This window comes from Myzus persicae, unplaced genomic scaffold, assembly GCF_001856785.1.
Source record: "Myzus persicae strain clone G006 unplaced genomic scaffold, MPER_G0061.0, whole genome shotgun sequence".
Classification (NCBI taxonomy): Eukaryota; Metazoa; Arthropoda; class Insecta; order Hemiptera; family Aphididae; genus Myzus; species Myzus persicae.
In genome coordinates, this window is record NW_019102609.1 from 38,446 (window position 1) to 60,580 (window position 22,135).

The following is a 22,135-nucleotide window of genomic DNA, read 5'->3' on the forward strand; positions in this document are numbered from 1 at the left end:
TTTTCAATTTAATTGTATATTAAGATGTTAAAAATTGAAATTCAGAGGTTTTTTTTTTGTCCCACTTAAGCTTTTTGATAGAAAAACAAAAATGTGAAAGAAAACTTTTGAATTGTAACAGGTTAAATTCGTCTAAATATAGAAAAAATGCTAGAGATTAACTCTTATTGAACCAACAGAATCGAAATTTAATTCGTTACCAGAAATCGTCCGGAATGTGCAAAGGTACTGCTTTAAAGTGTGATTGAAAAGTGAACACTTTTCTGTGTACAAAATTGCACACATTTTTTTTTTTAAAACACGCCATTTTTAACATAAATTTGTATATATTTTCTTAGTTGTTATAGTAACCTTTAGATTTTAAATATATTATATTGATAGCAAATAAAATATATTTAATAGCGACTATTTTTATGTAAATAATTATTGATTATACTGTTTTCTTTTTTACAAGAATTTTTATATATTTTTAATTTATATTTTATTATAATTTGCAGAGATCAATAACAATAATAATTTTGAAAAAATCGTGTTCAAAATAAAATTCCATAAGCTCAAGGTGAACGTGATCAATATTTTATTGTCAGTAAATACAATTAAGTATAATAAATTAACACTTCTTTGTAACGTTATAGACATTTAAAATGGCAATATTTAAGGAAAATAATAAATAGTTGTATAATTAATTTGGAAAAGTTTTTTAGATTAAATTACATTTTGACTTAAATAACACAAAGTATTTTTAAATTACTTTAGATTCTCACATTTATCTTAAAAATATAACTTACTTAAAAAGTTTTGAGATATCTTGAAGGAGTTAATATTATATAATTATTAAACTGTCATTGAAAATATAAGTTATTATAACTTTCGAAAATACATATTTCCTAAAATATTAACGTACAATTAGGGTCTTAGTTATATATGAAAGTATATTTTGAAAAATTAGCTTTTCATAGTTTTAATTCCTAAAATACTAATTTTTGTTATGAACTGGAAAAAAACGTTTACGTTTTGTACTAACTTAGAGCACAAGGTCAAAAAATATTTTTGATTAAGTACCATTTATAACTTTTTAGACAATATAATAGTTTTGAATGTTGTATTATTAATATGTACTTATTTTATGGTGGTTTCGTTGTTGTTGACAAAATTGATGTTTTATACGGTCAAAGTTGTTATTTAGGTACCATCCTTCTTTAAACTTTATCAGTTAATTGACATTTTTAATGTGTGTTTACGACAATTTAAAAGGATGCGGTACAATCGTCGTTATTTTTTCTTTCGTAACATAGAATATTTTTTAACTTCTTTCTCTGACGTGAAATGGTATACTTAATAATACACGAGAACGTTGTGATCTATTAATAAATGAATACCTATTTACCGAATGTCATATTTAAAGTTTGATGCTATTATACATTTATACCATTTTAGAATTTCTCCGAAAAGTTGGGTCTTACAATTTTATTAAAAATCTAAACGGTTTATAATACAATACAATTATTTCACATATTGGAGAGTGAATATTTATTAAATATATATCTTAAATAAATGTAGGTACTACACAATACACAAATGTAAGGTTTATTAAATGTTCTCATTATAAAATAAACAGTTAAAATTCAATTCAATTCGTTTCAAAAATGCATAAACAATAATTTTAAATCTAAAATATCCAGAACAAGTATTTAAAAAGTAACCATCTAATTATATATTAGTGCATATTGCACATCCAAATAAAATCGAACGTATCAAGAATAAATTGGTACCCAAATATTATAGTAGATATTCAAATACTTGTTTAATATGGTTGTGAAGAGACAATGTTTTCAAAGCGGTAAATCATATTTGTAACCCATTAAAAACTATTGTCAAATGAAATACCCTTCCTTTTCTTTGGTATGAAACGCATAAATGGAAAAAAAAAAGAAAAGAAAATATGAAAAAAAAACCAAAGTCATTGTTGCGCATTTCTATGGTTAGCACTGGGTTTTTGTTTCGTACGGTGTTTATCATTACAAAGTTGACTGGCGACTGAAATTACAACAAAAGATAAAAACGAGCATAAGTCTATTATAATATGAAGCAGGTGTGATATGTTTGGCGTCATTCAGAATATAACTAAGAAATAGAGGGTTTGAAAAATTGACACTGATAACTTCCAACATCATTTACAAATAATTTCAAATTAATTGACATATTATTTGAACGAACAAAAACGTATTCAATCCGAATAAATACCATTACGAATTTAATAGGTTCCAAAGATAGAGATAAACAACCTCTATGTCCTTATTAATTTGCTCCTAAATCATTCTACCCAAGCGTACTTCGTCGGAACCGTGTGTTTTACCACGAATAAGTAAATGTAAATCCCATCCGAAGGCTGGGGAAATTTGATAAAACTGCCATTTGTTAGGAAATAATAATAAGTTCGTAAATAGTATTTTTAGTTTAAAAATATTATACTATTGATATTTTAAAATACATGATTCAGTTTTTACTAATCAATTTAACTTAAATAAAAAAAAAAAAAATAAAAAAAAATTTTCTTCTATAACAGTAATAGTGATATTGTTATTTGTAGTATGTGTGTTCGAGGTGTTATGGAATGACTTGACGAATTAAATAAATTTTTTTATGAAAGAGATAGTCTCAATGACGTGACCCATTGGCTTGTTTTACTTTACATAATATGGTGCCTAAATAATTTAAATCAAATTGCACTATCCAATATCTTTCATCAGTAAAAATTTATTTCGGTGGATTCTTTGTCTTAAATAACTTAGAAATGTTCTACTCAGTATTATATAATTTGTATATTATGTATATTCATTTATTATAATATATAATTTATGAACGCTTGCTGCTACAATTTAAGCGTACAATTGTCTTAAACTTTTTTGGAAAAATTCAAAATAGCCTACATGTAAATCTAACTTTTTTTATAAAAATGTTGATGTTAAGAGTTTATTTGAGTCAAGTTGCTTATTTTTATAAATTTTTGAAATCTCAATATATTTTCTTGTAATAAATTAATTCATTAATTCGAAACCTAATTGCTTTTTTAAAATTATTCTTTTTGGGAATTTTCTAACACGCGAGGAGTAATTTTTAAACTATTTACTATTTATATAATTCACCTAATTTTTTATACGTTTTACTAGTGCCAATTTTTCATTTTTAATTTATCAGGGCTCAGAACTTTTTGTTACAGTGTTACATCATGTATATTAACAGTTACGCACAATCTATGCTTTCCGTCGGATAAAAAACCATATATTTCAATAATTGTTATAATGTTTACTTTTGGCGGTAACATAATTCTCAATGCATAGACATTAAAATAACATGAATGGATGTTGTAAGCCATTATATCCAACAAATTATTGTCATAATTCATATTATAATGTACGACGATTTAATTAATGCAAAATATTGCGAATATTACAATTTTAATAAATTATTTTAGTAACTGATAAATAATGTTATGATTATTGATTTTTTTCTTGAAGTTCATTTTATATAATTTTGCATTATAATTTTCTAAGCAATAAACATTTAGTACCTACTACACTTAATTTCGTAAAATTCTAAGTACTCTCCAACGCATTATTGTATACAATATAATCAACAGAACCATTATTTATTACTCATTTCCATGAATGTTGTTTTAACATTCAAAGTTTCAGTGTTACAACAAGGGATTTTCGTTGACTCATAAAGTCTGTGTTTTTATTTTTAACAGTGAGAATTTTATTTTAAATTTTTCTATAATATTTTAAGGTAGATGCTACGGGAGGTTAGGTTAAAATGTATTTGCATATTATGTATTTAATACACATATATTATTTATCATAACATAAGTATATCTGAATCTGTATATTATTGTTTTATTATCATTTTAAATAATAAATCATTTAAAAATATGTTACATACCAATATTAAATAGTTTATAAAAGATATTTTTATAAATGTTAAAACAGTTTTTAATTTATATAAATGACAATTTAATAATAGTACATAAAAAAAAAAAACATTTAGACATCTGATTACAAAAAATTGTACATATTCAATTAAATCACATTCATATAAAAAAACATTATATAAATATGATATAATATGATATGTTTTTCGATATTTTAAACTTGTTTGAATAAAACTATTAATCTGGAAAATAAATATCTATAGGATATTATTTTTTCCAACATTTGTGTAGTTCTAAAATATTTCCAAAATATTAAATCATATTCAAATCTAATTTTTTTAATACCTTCATTTTATCACTTTCCAGGAATTATTTTATTTATATTTGTTTAATAACACAGTATATTGGCATATTACGGATAATATTATATAACATCGTATTTTATAACGAATATGCGAATGTATTTACTATGTAGGTACAGCATTTATTAAAGTTATGTAATAGCGAACCTAATGCAATAAGCCTTTCTATAATTGTATTTATATAATACAAAATAATATAATTCAATTTTATCGTACACATGATTGTACCTTAATATAATAACCTTGATTTGGTTTGTATAATAAATAATAAAAAATTAATAAATGATTATGAAACTCAACAAATTCTTTTTTTTCTAAAACAATAAACTATGCTTATTTAGTTCAAACAGAACTTTTTGATAAGTTTTTAAAATATTGAGGGTAACAACACGGATAGAGGACTTATACGTTGACATATTCTATTGCACTTACTTACTACGTCATCTATTAAATTATTATAGTTTATAACTGATACGTTTTTTATTATCGAGAATGTATATTTTTTAAGTGTAATGCAATTGTTATTATCTATTATAACCCTGGCGTCTAGAGGCACACTTACTTATAGTTGTATGCATTCAAATGTCGTTGAAGAGTTATCAGATATTTCATGGATGTAGATACCTACCTCATTTAAATAAAATATCATTTTTACAGTTTTGTGGTAAGAATATTTGATACCGAGCACTTTTAAGGATGAACTACAGTATTGAACATACAGAAACATGTTGTAAGTAGGTGCGTGTGTGTCATGTAAATGTGTGCGTAGTATGTGATCAATAGTGTGTGTGTGACTAAAAGTAAGTAAAAGTATCAATATTTTGTGACTAAAAAAGTATTATCTACTAACATATTTATTCAATACAATTTTTGAAAACATGTTTGAATCCATCATGAAATTTACTTGAAAAGCCTTTTTTTACATTTTTAAATACATTTAGTTGCATTTTTCTGGCATCTTCAAATTGTTGGTCAAACCTTGGGTTTATGTTTATGCGGCAACTGTTAGTTAGTTGTACATTTATTAATAAATGAACAATATATGATATATAAATCATATTATTTTGGATAAAATAAGTGCTTATAATGTTTATAATATTTTACAGACATTTTCTCATTGTTAACTTCAATACGCATATATTATTTTTTGAATATTTTTTCATTATACGAGACGTTTGAAGTTTGCTTTCAATAATAAGAAATAAGAATATATGAAAATGTATTAAAATTGTTTTATTTAGTTTTTAGCCGGTGAGCATATTTTTCCTTTAATTTCCTCACTCTTGTGCAAATTTTTTCCTGGAAATCTAACGCCGTTTGTAATGTCAATTTTGCTGATATTTACTCAAATAAGTACACAACAAACATACACATTGGGTTCCATCTGGATGGCTTCCTACTCATATTATTCATGTAAATAAAAATTCTCAGTATGTTATGATATTTTTCTGTTATGCATGTAGAATAAATAGGCAGGTAGTTAATTATCTAATAAAAAATAAAAACATATTTTTCATTTTATTTTCATGTGTCACATTGCAGTATTATGTACACGACTGATAATATTGTGAGAAAATTATTTGAATTTAGAATTTTTTGATCTACAAATTGACAATAATTTGTAGTTATTTCTAATTGCTGTTGTTGTTAAAGAAAATGTAGTAAAAAAAATAAGGCTTAAATTATGTTTGCTTAAAAACAATAGTGGTTATTTGGTACCTAATAAAACAATTTTTATTTATGTTATTTTTCTGAAATTAATTGTTTTATTTTTTTATAGTAAATCATAAATTAGTGTATTTTCAAGTCTACAAAAATGTGTTGAAGAATAAAGAACAGGTATTTTGTATAGAAATTTACAAAAAAAATTCTATATTCTATATACTTTATAAATTTTTAAAACTGTACTAATTGTACCATTAATAACTATTTACTATATTATACGTAGTTAAAGTAACTAACAGTTCTTCAATAAGGCCTATTATTATTTTAAAGAATCATATTACAATACAAATTAAATTTTTGTGTATCAATATTTCTGATTGAAATCGTTATTTGTTTTCGCAATTACATATACAATTTATGGATATGAATTGGACCAAAAATATCAGTTATATAAGAATACTATCTGACACACTAAATTACACTGACTAATAATGTAAATGTAGTTACATGTATATGTTAAAATATTTCTTTTTTCTAAGTAAACAACAGCAGTTTTCACTTTGTAATACTATCCATTATCAGGTTTGACGGATTAAATTGTATTCAATATTCCCCTCACATAAATATATGTAGTGTGTAGTGTTTGCCAGAACTAAGAAAGTTTGCTTTCTAAGTATTGCTGATGTTTGATACACATATTTTTGTTAAAGTGATTTTATTTTTGAATACAAAGTAGGTAGGTACTAGAGTACAAGTAACAACTTGTTAACAACCTAATATGTTATTTACTATCGTCAATATACTCATTTAAATTCAGATAATTCAGCATTAGTATATTAATATGCTAAATTTACATATCTAATAATCTAAAATCAATCAAACAATTATACTCATATAATACCTACTACTTTAATATATTAATTAAGATAATATAATAAAATCACAATTCAAATATTAAGTATGTTTAAAAAAAAAAAAAAAACGAATTAATTTGGTATTTAAGATGCATTTCTATTCAATTTAATGTTATCATAATCATATACAGCCTAATCATTTAGACGTATGCACTTCTTAAAATCAATAAAAATATCATCAAATAATACACCGATAATAATTTAAAATTTACTTATTACAATTTTATTATTATTTTTATGCAATCATTTATTTTATAATGTCTTAAGATTAAAAATAAATTTAACAAAAAATATAATTATTTTTAATAAATATTTAATTCCCAATTTGTTGTGGTTCTACATATAATTTATTTAAAAAAAAATAAATTATAAAATGATCCATTAGGTAGATTTAAATTTATTAAGAAATCTTTCTGGTTTATAATAGTTAATTTTCTAAAAGGAAATGACCATTTTCTGAGAGAATAAACTTGAAATTAAATAATTTATATAAGAGACAAAATTTGAGTTATTTTCACACTGGGTAAAGTAATTACTACAGTTTCTTAAAATGAAACTAATTCGGTAAAGTTAAAAGAACAGAATAGTAAAATAATCTAGTTAAAAACATTACAGACGTGGCTTTTTCGAAAAATAAATTAGATATTTTACAACTTAGTTTAAAAATTAGTTTTCTACAAAAATATTTCCCATCGGAAGATATCACAGTATGATGGTATAAAAATAATATTATGAACATAAATGGCTAATAAATGAATTATAAGTTATAACAGGTATTAAAATGACTTTGTTTAAATCTTAAGTGTAACTAACGACCAGAGCGGCTTAATTAAAAATCGACTATAAAGAAGAATCATTTTATTGAAAAACATTTTTTTTTGGTGCTGGGTTTATAACTGTGTTTTTTATTGACCTTGTTTATAAAAAAATCTACTAAATTTGCAGAACGAATAAATTAAGACTGCAATATACAGAATAGCTGTTCTCAAAGCTAAACATATATAGCTCTATATAAATATATGATATACTTTTTATATTTTTAATGTATACATATTATCTAGATAAAATAAAACACAAGCTTATAACTTAATGTAAATAGGTGGTATGATGTTATATGCTGTAGAGTCTGTTGTATTATTAAGTTGTGCTTGAGGTATTTAACTTGAAAAATACATGAGAATTTGTTGTATTCACTTAGAGCATTAGAGCATTTGGTTATGGACATTTGACTGTACATGGAAAAGGATATCTGGTGATAGCCAAGTTTCATCAGTAAAAATAGAGTATTCCGTATGTCCATGGTTATTGCTAAATATGGGAATGTCCTAATAAATAGTGGGTACATCGTTTTCTGCAAAGAAGAGCTGCTAGTCTGCAGGGATTTTGTTAGACGTAGAACCACAGACATTGACTTTAAACTTTTTTCTATCTTCTAAGAATATTTTTATATTTCTGAATACTTAAAATATTTTTTAATAAGACATCAAACACATAAAAATTTGTTTGCAACGTACTTCAATTGCTGGCTTTAAGAATTTTATCAACTGAGGATTGTTACAATCCGCTATTATTACACAGGTATTGTTTTACACGGCTATTTTTTTCTGATTTATTGATTGAAAAAACACCTATGACTACAGGAAAGTATTCGGTACTGAAGAATTGGCACCCCTAGTGGTGTAAATACAAGTCAAAACCAATTCCAGACCTGCATCGTTCATTTAACTTGAAAGACTAAGTTGCACACTATTCAAGCGTCAAAGTCTTAGTGTTTTATACTGTGTTCTTTTACAGATATTATGTATTTTATTTATCAGCTGGATAAATGTCTCTCCAGTACCTCACGAATTCATTTTTAAAAAGGTAGTTAACGTGCTCTGACAGCCTCTAAAGTTCCTTTTAAAGAGGATACCACCTCTGGTGAGTCTTACTTATCTGAATGAGCCTCTACATCTGCCACAAATTCAAAACAATTAGAAAATTAATTTCATCAGCCAAACACTTTAAAATTTAAATCACCTTTCATCCATGCCCACCTATAATTGTGTTTAATCTTCCGACATCCACAAAAAATACCACTTCCTGTTATTCTGTCCCAAGTAATTAACCCAACACTATCGCTGATTTTGTCCACTTCTTTTACATCATCCTTCCGATTTGTTGCTTTACATTCTCGGATTAATAGAGAAAATCGTCAAAAACCTACTTCAACAATAAATATCTGACTGAGATTAAATGTTTACAACCTTTGATACTCCTACCAATAAAATATTATAAATGGGTGCATGGTCATCGAAAACTTTCCAAAGTCGTGGTAGTGCAGAATTATGATCAGTTTATTCAAACCAGTCAAAGATCATGGCAGTTATCTTCAATATCTAAAGTATTTGATCGTACTATCCTTGTTGAACTAAACGCCAATCAGCTTGAAAATTAGACAAAATAAGATGCGTTCTACGAAAAACATTCAATGAATCACTAAGCCGTCTATTTAGCCGATTATGTAACTTCATTTTAAGAATAACTTAATCGATGACGACCACAAAATATTTATTGTGTTTCCTTCCATGACGTAAAAATATGTTTAACTGGTTATAACACATTTTTTTACTTCTCAAACTTGATCTTCTGGAGACTTTCTTGCATACCTAAAAACCTATGCAGTTCAACAAACTTTTAGCATTTTTAAATCTATACTGTCTTAACATATTTTCACACAGTTATATATAATGTGCTAAAAATAGTTACGCTGGTTAAAAATATAGTGATCAAATATCAAAAGTTTTAGTTGAAATTATTGTATACTAGTATTATATTATATTATGTAACAAGTGTGGCAACCATTTACATATAACAATACTAATTTCTATTTATTTGATATTATTACAATATAAATTATTATAATATATAACCAATGACATCATTAAATGTATACACAAATACCCTATGAAAAAAAAACATTTTAGTTTTTTCCAATTCATCGGTCCACTTTTATAATTTTTATTTTATAAAAATGTATAATTTTCTCAAACCATTTTAGAGAGTTTTTTAGTTTTTTACTTATTGTATTGATTTATGATCATATATACACCATTTTCATATAACTTTTTAGAATATTATACAACGAGAAATTATTTGTCACAGTTCTTGTAAACGTATCGACCTAATATTAAAAACAATATAAAATTATGAAAACTATTTGTTTTATTATGTGCTTGTTGTACATAGGATATTATCCTAGGTTAGTAGCAAATACTTTCTCGGTGTATAATATTCTAAAAAGTTTTATGAAAACAGTGTTTAATGTTTATATTATTATCATAAATCAATACAATGATAAGTAAAAACCTAAAAAACTCTCTAAAATGGTTTGAGAAAATCCTCGTTTATAACGATACTCTAATATTATTGAACACAAAGTAAGCTAATTTGTATGAATTGTTTATAATATGAATAATTCCAAGAAAAACAAGTCATATAATGTTGGAATGTAATGTTAATTTTTACTTACTTTAGATATTCAATTAGAAACACAATTAGTATTAACTATTTAGGATATTTACTCAAATATTTTTAAAAGTTGACCACCTAAGTCTCACTTCCTCTTATTATACAGTAACCGAACCACCTAAATCTTGTTTTCACATATTATTATGTTTTAAATATTTTATAATTTAAATAACAGTAATTGTTATTTTCCAATGACAAATATCTATTTTAATATTGAATCATTAATAACAAATATTTAGTTCTTAATAAAAACATGTCAATGTTTAACTTTATATATGTAAAAACAAAACAGTTTTGTGCAACCAAATAAATATTATACTTATTAGAGTATATGTCTACTCTAAGTTAGCGTTTTAAGTGAATACGCATGACTGTGTAATTTTATATTTAATTTGTTGGGATTCAATTATGAAAATTAGTGGTTTATAAATCAAATTTAAATAATTAATTTTAAGTTAATGAAAATAATAATAATAATAATAAATATTATTGTTTTGCATTTGTAACCTTATTTATAATATTCAACCTTACCTAATCATATATTTTGGTCATGTAAATTCAATTTGTAAAGTATATCAACGGTAATGAACAGTATTGTTACTGATTTTCCGCTGTTGTTAATTAACCACATTGTAATTCATTAGAATTCTACTATCATTTGGCTGTGAGCTATTAAAACATTTGTTAAACTTGAATTTGCTGAAGTAAGATATTTCTGTTTGTTTTTATATTCACCCAAAGTTACTCGAGATAAAATTTTTGAAGTTTTTAATTTTTGTATTATTCTGGACACGCACTTGTTGCAAGTAAAGTTAAAGTATTATGAACCTTATCACATATTTTTTATTATTATTATAATATTAAAAATCTTAATAATAGAATATAAAGTGACTAAATATCATGGTAACGTATTATCAATAAATGATATGAAAATACCCACATGTTTTCGAAATTATAGACATACGAGGCCGTTGAGGATTTCGTTTTTATGCAATAAAGATAATGGTAAAAATATAATCAAACTAGTATAATTATTATTTTGTTAAACAGTGAAACATTTTAAAAAACGTATACCTATTTGGTTCGTTAGAATCAATTGATAATTTAATAATCAATGAGGTTTTTGATGGTTACGATAAAAGTCAATAACAAGATATTTATACCAATTTGGTCGGATATTTTTCACTTTATGACACGAGGAAGTAGTTATAAGTTTCCAAATAGTGTCTTATTGCTGCCAAGTACACAAAAGCCATTTAATAATTAATGATGTAGCGTTCAATAAATAACCATAAACTTCTATACTTAAAGAATTATTTAATTTAATTAAAAAATACAATGACAAACTTTTTAAACTTAAATTAGTTTGGAAAATATTTTATGTAACCTAAATATACTCAAGAATGACAAAAAAAAAAAAATAACGACTATCGTGACAAGTATATAAATATAACATCGATTTTTCTTTTGTAATGTGTGGATAACTTTTCTTAATTTACTGAATAACTGCAATAACCGTATTATAGCGATGTTTATTAAATGTTGTCAAAACTATAAATTATATTTTGCCCTAATTAACTAAGGTTTTGTTCACTACATAATAGTTGTTTATGTTTGAGGTTATACAAAATATTGCCTTGTGTATACTACATTTGAAAAAAATAACAGTTTACTTATAATGTATAATATTGTATTATTACATATATCTAAAGTGTATATTATCTATAAAAAAAAAAGAATGAAAACGAAGCGTATTTTGGTTTCTGATATTTATTGGATACTATCAATCATAGAATATAGTATATACTGATGTTATGCATAACGTTTAAGTATTAAATGTGTTATTTTATATTTTAACGAACATCTTCAGGTTAAGTATTTACTTTAAATTGATACTATAAAATCTAGAGATTGTATAGAATAACTTTATTCTGGTTATTGAATTCCAGATTGAGAATAGTTCAAGTATACGCATCATTAATTAGTTGAGAGGTAAATAAACAATTTATTATTATTTAGATGTTCAAAAATATTGGTGACATTCAGAAATAATAATAGAAATATGTTCCACAAAAATTTAGGAAAAAATAGAAAACAGACCAAAGAAGATACATTTTTACACATTTTCACATATTTGACAGTTTCAGTACTAATATTTAATATTAAGTCTGAATAATTTTTCATAATATCATACAAATTAAATTTATTTATTTTCTGCCTAAATTTTAAATGTGGTATAGTGGAATACCGGATACATAGTATGCATATTATATGCGATATGCAAACTATATTATAGTAGGTACCTACCTGCTATTTATTATTGCCAAATTGGGTTTGGAAACATTTTTAATTATACAATACACCATTCCTAAAATATATAATAGTACTATGGACTAAAATGATAGAGGTGAGATGTTTATCCGTATCAATGCACAAGTCTTGAAGTACTATTTGGATGTGTGTAGGTACTGTGTATCATTTCAATATAAATTTAATAATCAAATTAACTGCAGTCGCCCCACCTGTTATCGATAATGTTGAGATGACATCAAATACCAATTAATTATTATGGAGCAAAAATCTTATTTTATCCTAACTACTTCCAGTGTAAATACAAAATATCACTGAACAACCACGGGGAGTTTAAAAAATATCTAGTTAAATATTATAAATTCAATGGTTTATCATCTTTGTTTGATTACTGTGAGTATCAAGCACTTGGATATTTAATGAAATAACACCGTTGCATAATTCGACGCTAAGTTAACACACACCAAACTGATATTCCTCTATAATTTTACTTCTTTATTATATTAGGTTATTATATTTGCGTTAAAATGTACAAAAAATAAAATAAAATAAAAGTGTAAAATGTATTTATATTTTTTTAGAAATATATTATACCTAGATAGGTATAATATTATGGTATTATATCATTGATACTTATTGCACTGTTGATGTACTACAACCATAACCTTCAACTACTTACAACTGGACAAACAATAAGTGTATGGAAAGCGTATCCACATGGAGGGTTTGTCGATTGCACGATTACTAGCTCTTACGCATGGTTGTGCGGGGTGGTAGTGTACCTAAGATTTAGAGAAATATAGTTTATTGATATAGGGTATTTTGTCTCTAAGACAGGGTATATCACTGTATTTTTCGTGAAGGCAGCCTATACATGACTGCGAGATCTTGTTACGCCTCCCTTAATGCTGTTGTCATACACAGTTCTTGTCTGGTAGTATAAGAACTGCGAAAGACTTATTTGACACAACCGATTGTCAATCATATGTTCTAATCCACTTTGCCATTTAAGCGGATATCCGATTAATCAATCGATTAGTTTAATAGCTTAATTCAAAATAATCCATTTATTGCATAATGAATTCAGATTAACGTATATTTTAAGTCTCTTTGCTTCCGTTTTAACTTTTACGTTTTAATCGCTCGGTTAAAAAGTTATAACTTATGAAATTTATAATGATAGGTATATTTATAGGAATTAATTGATAGATTGGTGGATATTAATCGATTTAATCGTAATAACAAGTAATCTAAGATATTAGTTTAATAACTGATATAACTTATTCTTTACCTACTAGGAATATCATTTGGCAGTCGGCAGTGCAAACCTCGTGAATGTTATCAACACTTGTTTTTACTTTCTGAAGATTTTCCACTGACCTATCGAGATATTACTGATTAAATGTTTATAATTTAATTGAATGCCAAAAAAAACTTTAGCAGTGTTATAATATAAAGAAACATTAATATAAAAATATCACAAAAGATTTTTTTTATTTAGCATACAATTTTTTGCAGAATACATACCATGTTAAAAATCATAAGAAGATCTAACAAACGTACTTATCAAAATTGACATAATTATAAAGCTGATATCTTTAAGTTAATTATCAATCAATTAATTGTAATATCTAGAAATTTTTAAAGCTAATACACCAAATTCCATGTTCTTCTGAATGTGAAACAAAACATGCTGTATTATTTGAATGAATTATTATTATTGCATGTATTAGTAATAGTTAATACAATATTATTATTTATTTTCTTTCCTTTAATACAGTCTTTGATTAGGGCTAAAATGACGAAAATTCAAATAGAAGTCTATATTCACTATGTGAAATGGGTCTAAGGTGTGACAAACATAATGATTAACAATATATTACCACAGTCAATTTTAGCTAATTTTTATGACAGTATTATTTTTACGTTGCATTAAAATATTTACTTTTGGTGGGCATTTTACACCTGTTCACTAATCTTGAACTTAGACGATTTATAACTTAAATAATGTCAAGTAGTTCATGTAATTACGTCTTAATTCATAATTCATAATTATTATATTGAGAACCTTATTTAATAATAAGTATACATACTCATAACATTTAAAAAAAGCTGTCAAATGTTAACATAATAATAAATAATTGTACTTACTACCCAACATCTTATGAAAAACGATTCTTGATGATTAGATTATGGTTTTAACTAATTGTCACCAAAAACATTTAAGATGCTTATTATATGTAATTATAAGACTTAAAAGTTATTGTTGTTATATTTTAAGTCAATACTAACGTATCATAGTACGGTTATGAATAAGTTAGTGATATAAATATGTATAGCTTGACATTTGTTTACATTTATTTAAATGTATAAAATTGTAAAATGTTAAAATCATAACGATTAATACTTTTTTAGAATATTTACTACAAAGTAATTAAAAATATAAATCGTTATTCTCCGTTTAAATATTCAATTGCATTTACTATAAAAAATTTGAATGCCTGTTAAAAAAAAATAGAACTGCTTAATTATGTTTTTTTAAATTGTTGTAAATAAATTTATAATATTGTGTAAGAACTTACTGCATTAAATTGTCTAGCTTGTTGATCTTATTACCAACATTTTATAAACATATTATAACTGATAACAATTTAAAATTTAATTTTAGGAGACAAAATATTTTGAAAAATCTACGATGAGTAATGAATGCTAAAATAAATATTTTGTAAAAATGTCATATCCCTATGTTTATTCTTATTCCCTAATGAATTATAACAAAAAACAAACTTTATTATGAAAGAAACTAATGTTACACAAATATCTCTGTTTTTCGTTGTTTTTTGTTGGTTTTTATCAGTTATTTAAAAAAAAGTACCGAGAATTTCATCATTTTGACATCCAATTTATCGTCAAGATCAAACTGCTATAAACCATACTCAAAATTGAATATAGTGTAGAACATTTAAGTTCCTCTGTGCTGTCCGTTATCCACCTTTTAATAATTTATTTGTTGAGCACATTCTATATATTTAATTAGCTATGTAACACAATATATTCTATTGTTGTAACTTGTTGAGTAATTTATTAATTAACAAATGTACATTTGTTGCATATAGATTTAATTGACAACATCGGTATATTATTATAATTATGGTTATTAAGACAATAAAATATTAAGTTCTGACATTTATTTATTGAAATAAGCCCGATGTTTACATTAACAGAAACATCTAACTACATATCTAGTTGAAATATTAGCATAAAATTTAAATATATAATTAGAAAAAAAACCACCAAAAATTCTTAATGAACATCAAAGAGGACAGAAAATATAAGATACTGTAGATTCATTAGGAGGGTGAAACAGTTCAGTATTGGAAATCCTCATCGTTCATACAAGTGGATCATTAACAGTATAGTTTGTGTTACAAATAAGAATATAGAACGGATAGTTGTTACGTGTGGCAAAGAAGGAATTTTGAAATTGACGCACGAGAGGAGATTAGGGGAGTCAATTTTACCGGAGAATATATACTAGAAAAAAATGTTAAATAAGTTAGTTCTCTCCAATCAGCCAACCAAAATAATTGTTATGTAAAAATGACTATAGATAATAATCATGTGGCTGATGCTCAATGTTTAATACATACCTAGTAAAGTAAAAAAACTTAAGCCGTAGACTCTCCAGAAGATAAGTATGACTAACTACATGCTGATCTCACAATACAGATCCGTTTTCAACCAGTATAATAATTTTATCGGGGTAACCGATTTGAACTGAGTACAAACATGTCTTACGCGGAAGAATTCTTAGTGCTTTGCAACTAAAAGATTACATGTTACAAGGAAAAAATGAGAATTTTTTGTCGAAAACTACACCCAAATATTTGACTGCGCTTTCTAGTAATCTTATAAGCTTATGCCCGTTGATATTATAACCAAATACCTACTATCGGAGAACGTGATCGGTAAAACAACCTAGATATTCATTTTTTGATATTGAGTAACAAATCCATCGTCGAAGTCCATTGTAGAATTGCTCTAATGTCAAACTATGACGATCGTTGACATTGTAGTTAACTTATGTGGACAGCTTCACGTCGTCCGTCAATATTTTTTACATCCTTCGCACTCTCCAAGAAAATTGTTCTTTTCATTTTTAATAATTGTACAATATTATAATTTATAATATTGTCAATATCTGTATGGATACAAAGGTAATACCTCTGTTATTAAGTATACCTACTACTTATCACTGGGCACATTATTGTATTTTTTTCTCAATACAGAATCTTAACAACCTACATACAAACCAAGTCTTGAAGCTTTTAAGACCTTCAATACTGTACAGTACTCTGCAGTATGAAATAAAAACGCAATATTTGAAATTATATTTATTGAATTATATTCCAAAATAGATTAGTTATAAGACAGTTTCAAAGAAGGATGATTAATGTTATCAAATAGTCACCTATTACACTTATGAATATATATGAATATAATCTAAATCTACAAATCATTGATACAACAATATTATAAACTAAGAAAATGGCAAACTAGTATACTAAAAACGCGAGTAATTTAATTATCATCAGAAAAACTCATTGTGTCTTGCAGCACTCATGATTGAAACCAATATTTTTTTCCGTCTACTCAGTGAGTACACACAACCATGTTATTATTCATTTAGTCAAAATAATAATATTCATAATAATATCATAATTATAATAATAATAATAATAATAATAATGATAAAAAAAAGTAAAAACGTAAAAACACAAATTTCTTTTTAGACACAAAAAGTTTTCTTATACAATACAAACTACAATATCCACGAGTATATTGACTATAGAATAGTAAAATAATTAATTTTAAAAGTGCAATATTATAATAGTTTTTCAAGTAATAAGTATTTAATATTCGTGCGAGTACTAATTAATATAATAAATTATTGTATTATATATAGTTGTAGTAGATAATGTAAAAACAAAAATTACAAAAAAAAAAAAACAACATAATTGTATATGTACAATGTACACCGATCGTTAGTTGGTATAGTGGAACTGTTGATGAAATGTCTTTTCATATTACTCTACAGTATCATTCGTGTTATTACATGAAAAAATTATGACTGGCAACCGCATCAAGAACTAGAAATATTTAATTTATCCGTTAAACCTTACGTTCGGAGAAGTCGTCTGCCTCGAAACTGGATGTTGTTTAAAAAAAAAAAAGTATAAATATTTTTATACAGCAGACGACGATACAAATATAATATTATGTGCAGCTGAATCATGGTCAAATACGTAAAATCAGTACGGAGTACTGTTACCCTATAATTTGATCCTGGGACTTTTGCTCGAATATTAAAACTTGTGGGGGCAATCGGTTATTTTTCATCTGCAGTGGGAAGGCCGAAATGTTTACTGTGCATGTCGATTGTATACGAAACGGTGTATGAAATATTCATAATATTATCAATAATATCATCTCGAGCAGTGTTTTCGATCAATAATATTGCAGCTATAATAATTTAATAGTAGTTGTATAGTTTCTCTGGCGCAGCGAACAAATGAGCGAGATTCGAGTAAATAAGAACATTCCTTTTTTTCTCCATACAACCTGTCCTGGCTGTAAACGGGTGAGTTAACAATATGATTACTGCTTAGAAGTTTTAAAAGGAAAAAAAAATGAGTGCAGTATATTACATTCGTATACATAATATCATTATAATAAAATTCAACTTCGCAACTCAGAACTTTTATATTACAGGTATATGACGTACAACGGTGCGGACGTCTGACGATGTTATTTTATTTTTAAAGTCTAATCGCATTTGTGTATTTTTCCGAGAGCGCATTATCGTTAGGCGACGGGGGTCGAACAAAAAACAAAGGCGAAGAAAACCGGGAAAATGTGCATTTCCAATCCCCGGACGGTGGTGCCGGAGGTCGGCCAGTGACCCGGAGCAGCTGAATACCGATACCGCTATACCGTGTTTTTGGTACACAGGTGTGAATTCGGATTTCCCGTGAAAAACACAGAGAGATCTTTTCCACTGGGTGGGTTGACGGGTGGGTCGCGGGCGCGGGTGGTCTTGGCGGAAAGACGAGAAAACAAGGTCGAGGAGTATAGTAATATTATTATCTAGAAAAAGCATACCCACTCGTATGTACCTATTCGGTACCTACCCGTTTTTGTAGGACGAATCGAATTCGAAGTCTCTACGAAAAGCCTTTTGCATAGATTGCGGCGGGCGGGCGGTGGACGTTCGGAGAATTTCTTGTTATTCGGTTTCTTTTTCGATTCTTCGATTTCTTTCCTCGAATCGTCGTCCTGCATTGGTCCTCACGAAATCATTCGAAATAATACTTGATATCTGGACTCTTGCGGATCTCAGGCCACATGCATGGGGCGTCAACGGGTGGCAGAACACGTTTGGGGAATGGTGTGCTCGGGAAGAGTGGGACTACGCTTGTAGTGTGGAAGTTTCGTGCAATAATATTATGCACAAGGTACGAGACGTTTATCTATACTTTGTGGTAATATACGACTCTCGGTTATAACTCTATACATGCAACAACGGCGAATAAATTATAAAGACGTTATTTCCGGCGAGTAGGAGGTATAATAATAATATGCGATTAGGTAGGTTGGTAGGTAGAATTCGAGGAGCGGTAGGCTGGTGGTAGGTACCACGGTTGTTGTCGAGTCACCGCAGTCCGTCGTGTTGCTTTTGTGTGTAGTACGTGTGCGTTTGTTTTTTTTTTAACCACTCTTTCTCTTTCTTTTACGGTTTTCTTTTTCGTACCCCTTTTTTTTATTTTACTTTCACGCTCAATCCTCCCGTCCTGACGCTATTTATTTATTTATTTATTTGTTACGATTATTACTATGAATATTATTATTTTTTTTTTTTGTTCGGAAAGGGGGGCAATCTTTTCTTCTCGTCTATTCCGAACACAGCTTCACCTTTCTTCATTTCCCGCCCGACCATTGTGCGCGCAAATAATTTAAAACCCTGGCAGACAGTGACAATGGAATTTTCCTACGGCAGTGCCCCTCCACTGCTACGAAAAATGTGAAACAAAGTTAGGTATTTCTCCAACAATATCATTCATAAGTATGATAATATTATTACTATTATTATTATTATAGTTATTTATTTCTTTTTTTCCCGTTATTTTGTTGCTCGTGAGTTGTGAGCTTTTTATGACGTCAAAGGTAAAGTGAATTAAGAAAACAAAAAGAATATTAACTTGTACATGGCGTTACAGTAAATCGTATACAGTAAAAAAACTAAACAATAAGTATGAAGAAAGGTCAGTATTAAAATAAAAACGTACAAAGTTTAAACGTGTTACCGTTCGCCATCAATAATTTCAATATATATTCGAAACGTTGATAATTGCGAATAATATACTAAAAGATAAAAATATTATTTAAAACAAAAAAAAAATGTTCAATAGTTTTGAATGTGATCACGTGTACTCGGTGAGCATAGTTTTATACACATTTAGTAAATATATCAATTTTATTGTTAAACCGGAGGAGTTACAAATTGTTCAAACAAACTACTCGCATAGGTAGGTAGTAATTTATGAGACAATATTATTACATTTTCGTTATTTTATTGCAGTAGAACAATAATTTTAGGGTATCGTTTACGAGCAGAAAACTAATCTGGTTGTCGGGCTTTGTACGTCATTTACCACCTGATAAATTTATATTATTATCCAAAATAAATACATTCGTGACGGGATAAATAGTATAATGTTGACTGACTGTGTACGGTTTAGAACTAGAACAAATAGACGGTACTTCGTTTAGTGTTATTTGGTACGTCATACCTACGACATTACGATAAGTGTGTTGTTAGTATAGTTTGCTGGAAATAGGGACACGAAACCGATCAAATTTGTGCTACTTAATTTGTTTTAATATAACCCCACGATTCTGTATTGGCCGTTATTTTTTCTTTTTAATTACCACCAATAAACATGATCAACAATATGCGCAAATTATTCCTTAGTAATGAGTTTTTTTTTCAGATGAATTATTAAATGTATTATTGTAATTATTATTATCTTTTTGCAGAACATCATGTCGTTACTGCGGTTAAGTCCAAGAATCCCGTAAACCGGGCACTTACATAACAACATTTAACAACAGCAGTATTCGGGTCGGAAACATCATAATATTTTGGTTTGAATTCTAAAAAAAACAACCAATCGGAGTACCATTTTGTGATCCACCGGAGATGTCGATGACGAAAAGTTTTCTTTTACATTTTTTTTTTTCAAAATTCCTTATTTGGATAAACAATCTTAAACATTACATATAACATATAGAAGTAAGCGTAAATTTTATGGTAATACAACGAATCAGCTGTTAACAATGTTCCCGATATAAAACATAAACAACCAACAATATGATTACAATAGTTCTTACGATAATAGTAATTTACTACTATGCTGTAATAATATACTCGATAAATAATAATGTTTATATCATATAATAATAAAATAAAAAGGGTATAGTATTTTTAATAATATTAATAATAATAATAATATATTGTGTGTAAATAATTAGTATTAGGTACTATTTAATAATTTAACCGTTTATAAATAATACCTAAATGAAATGATTGGCTTAACCCGCATTAGTAGCAACCAGACCAAATACAATATGTATGTAATTATTAAAAATACGTGAGTATTGGGTAGTTCGAACGATAATAATAATAATTATTAAAAGTAATGAAAGTGTGATAAATTTTCAATAAACCCCGGTAAAAAAAAAATATATGTCAAATCGAGCATGGTCGTTTTTGACTTACACAAGACATACAAACTCGAGTTTTAGTTTTTCATTCTGGATAATATATTATTAATATATTAAAACACTTAACTGAATAAAAGTCAACGGAATTCACAGAGGTTTTGAATTTCGATTTATGTCGAAATGATTAATGTTATCGTGATGACTGGGAAAAACTCTAAACACGACTAAAGAATAAATACGCTTAATTGTCAACGGACAATGACGATATCTAATGCTATTGTTTTCTCAAACTGATTTTGAATAACTGACTTATCCCCTACCGGAAAATTGTATACTACGAACTACCTAAATAATATTAATTTATAATATATACTAGCACGGAGACTAAAGTGAATAGTTGCGTGTCCGATATACTATGGCTAAAGTTCTGATAGTTCAATATCAATTTTTTCCTTTAAGTTTTTACTTGCTGGAATATGAAATTGTTTTTAGGATTCAATATTAAAACGTTACTATCTAACCTCCTGTTTATTACTACATTATTCATATTATGTCTAGCTGCGTATGGCTTTTTTTCCCCACATCGGTTTTTGATGTAATTAAATTTAATAATGAATTATTATTTTTATTATTGTTATTTTGTTTATTGTTATTATTAT

General features: G+C 26.7%; 1 long non-coding RNA gene across 1 annotated transcript; it reads left to right on the plus strand.

Annotated features, from left to right (window-relative positions):
* Positions 1 to 17,085: 17,085 nt before the first annotated feature.
* Positions 17,086 to 22,113, plus strand: LOC111032652. Its single transcript, XR_002604327.1, has 2 exons — positions 17,086 to 20,723; positions 20,790 to 22,113. It is a non-coding gene; the product is annotated as an uncharacterized LOC111032652 (long non-coding RNA).
* The last annotated feature ends 22 nt before the right edge of the window (positions 22,114 to 22,135 follow it).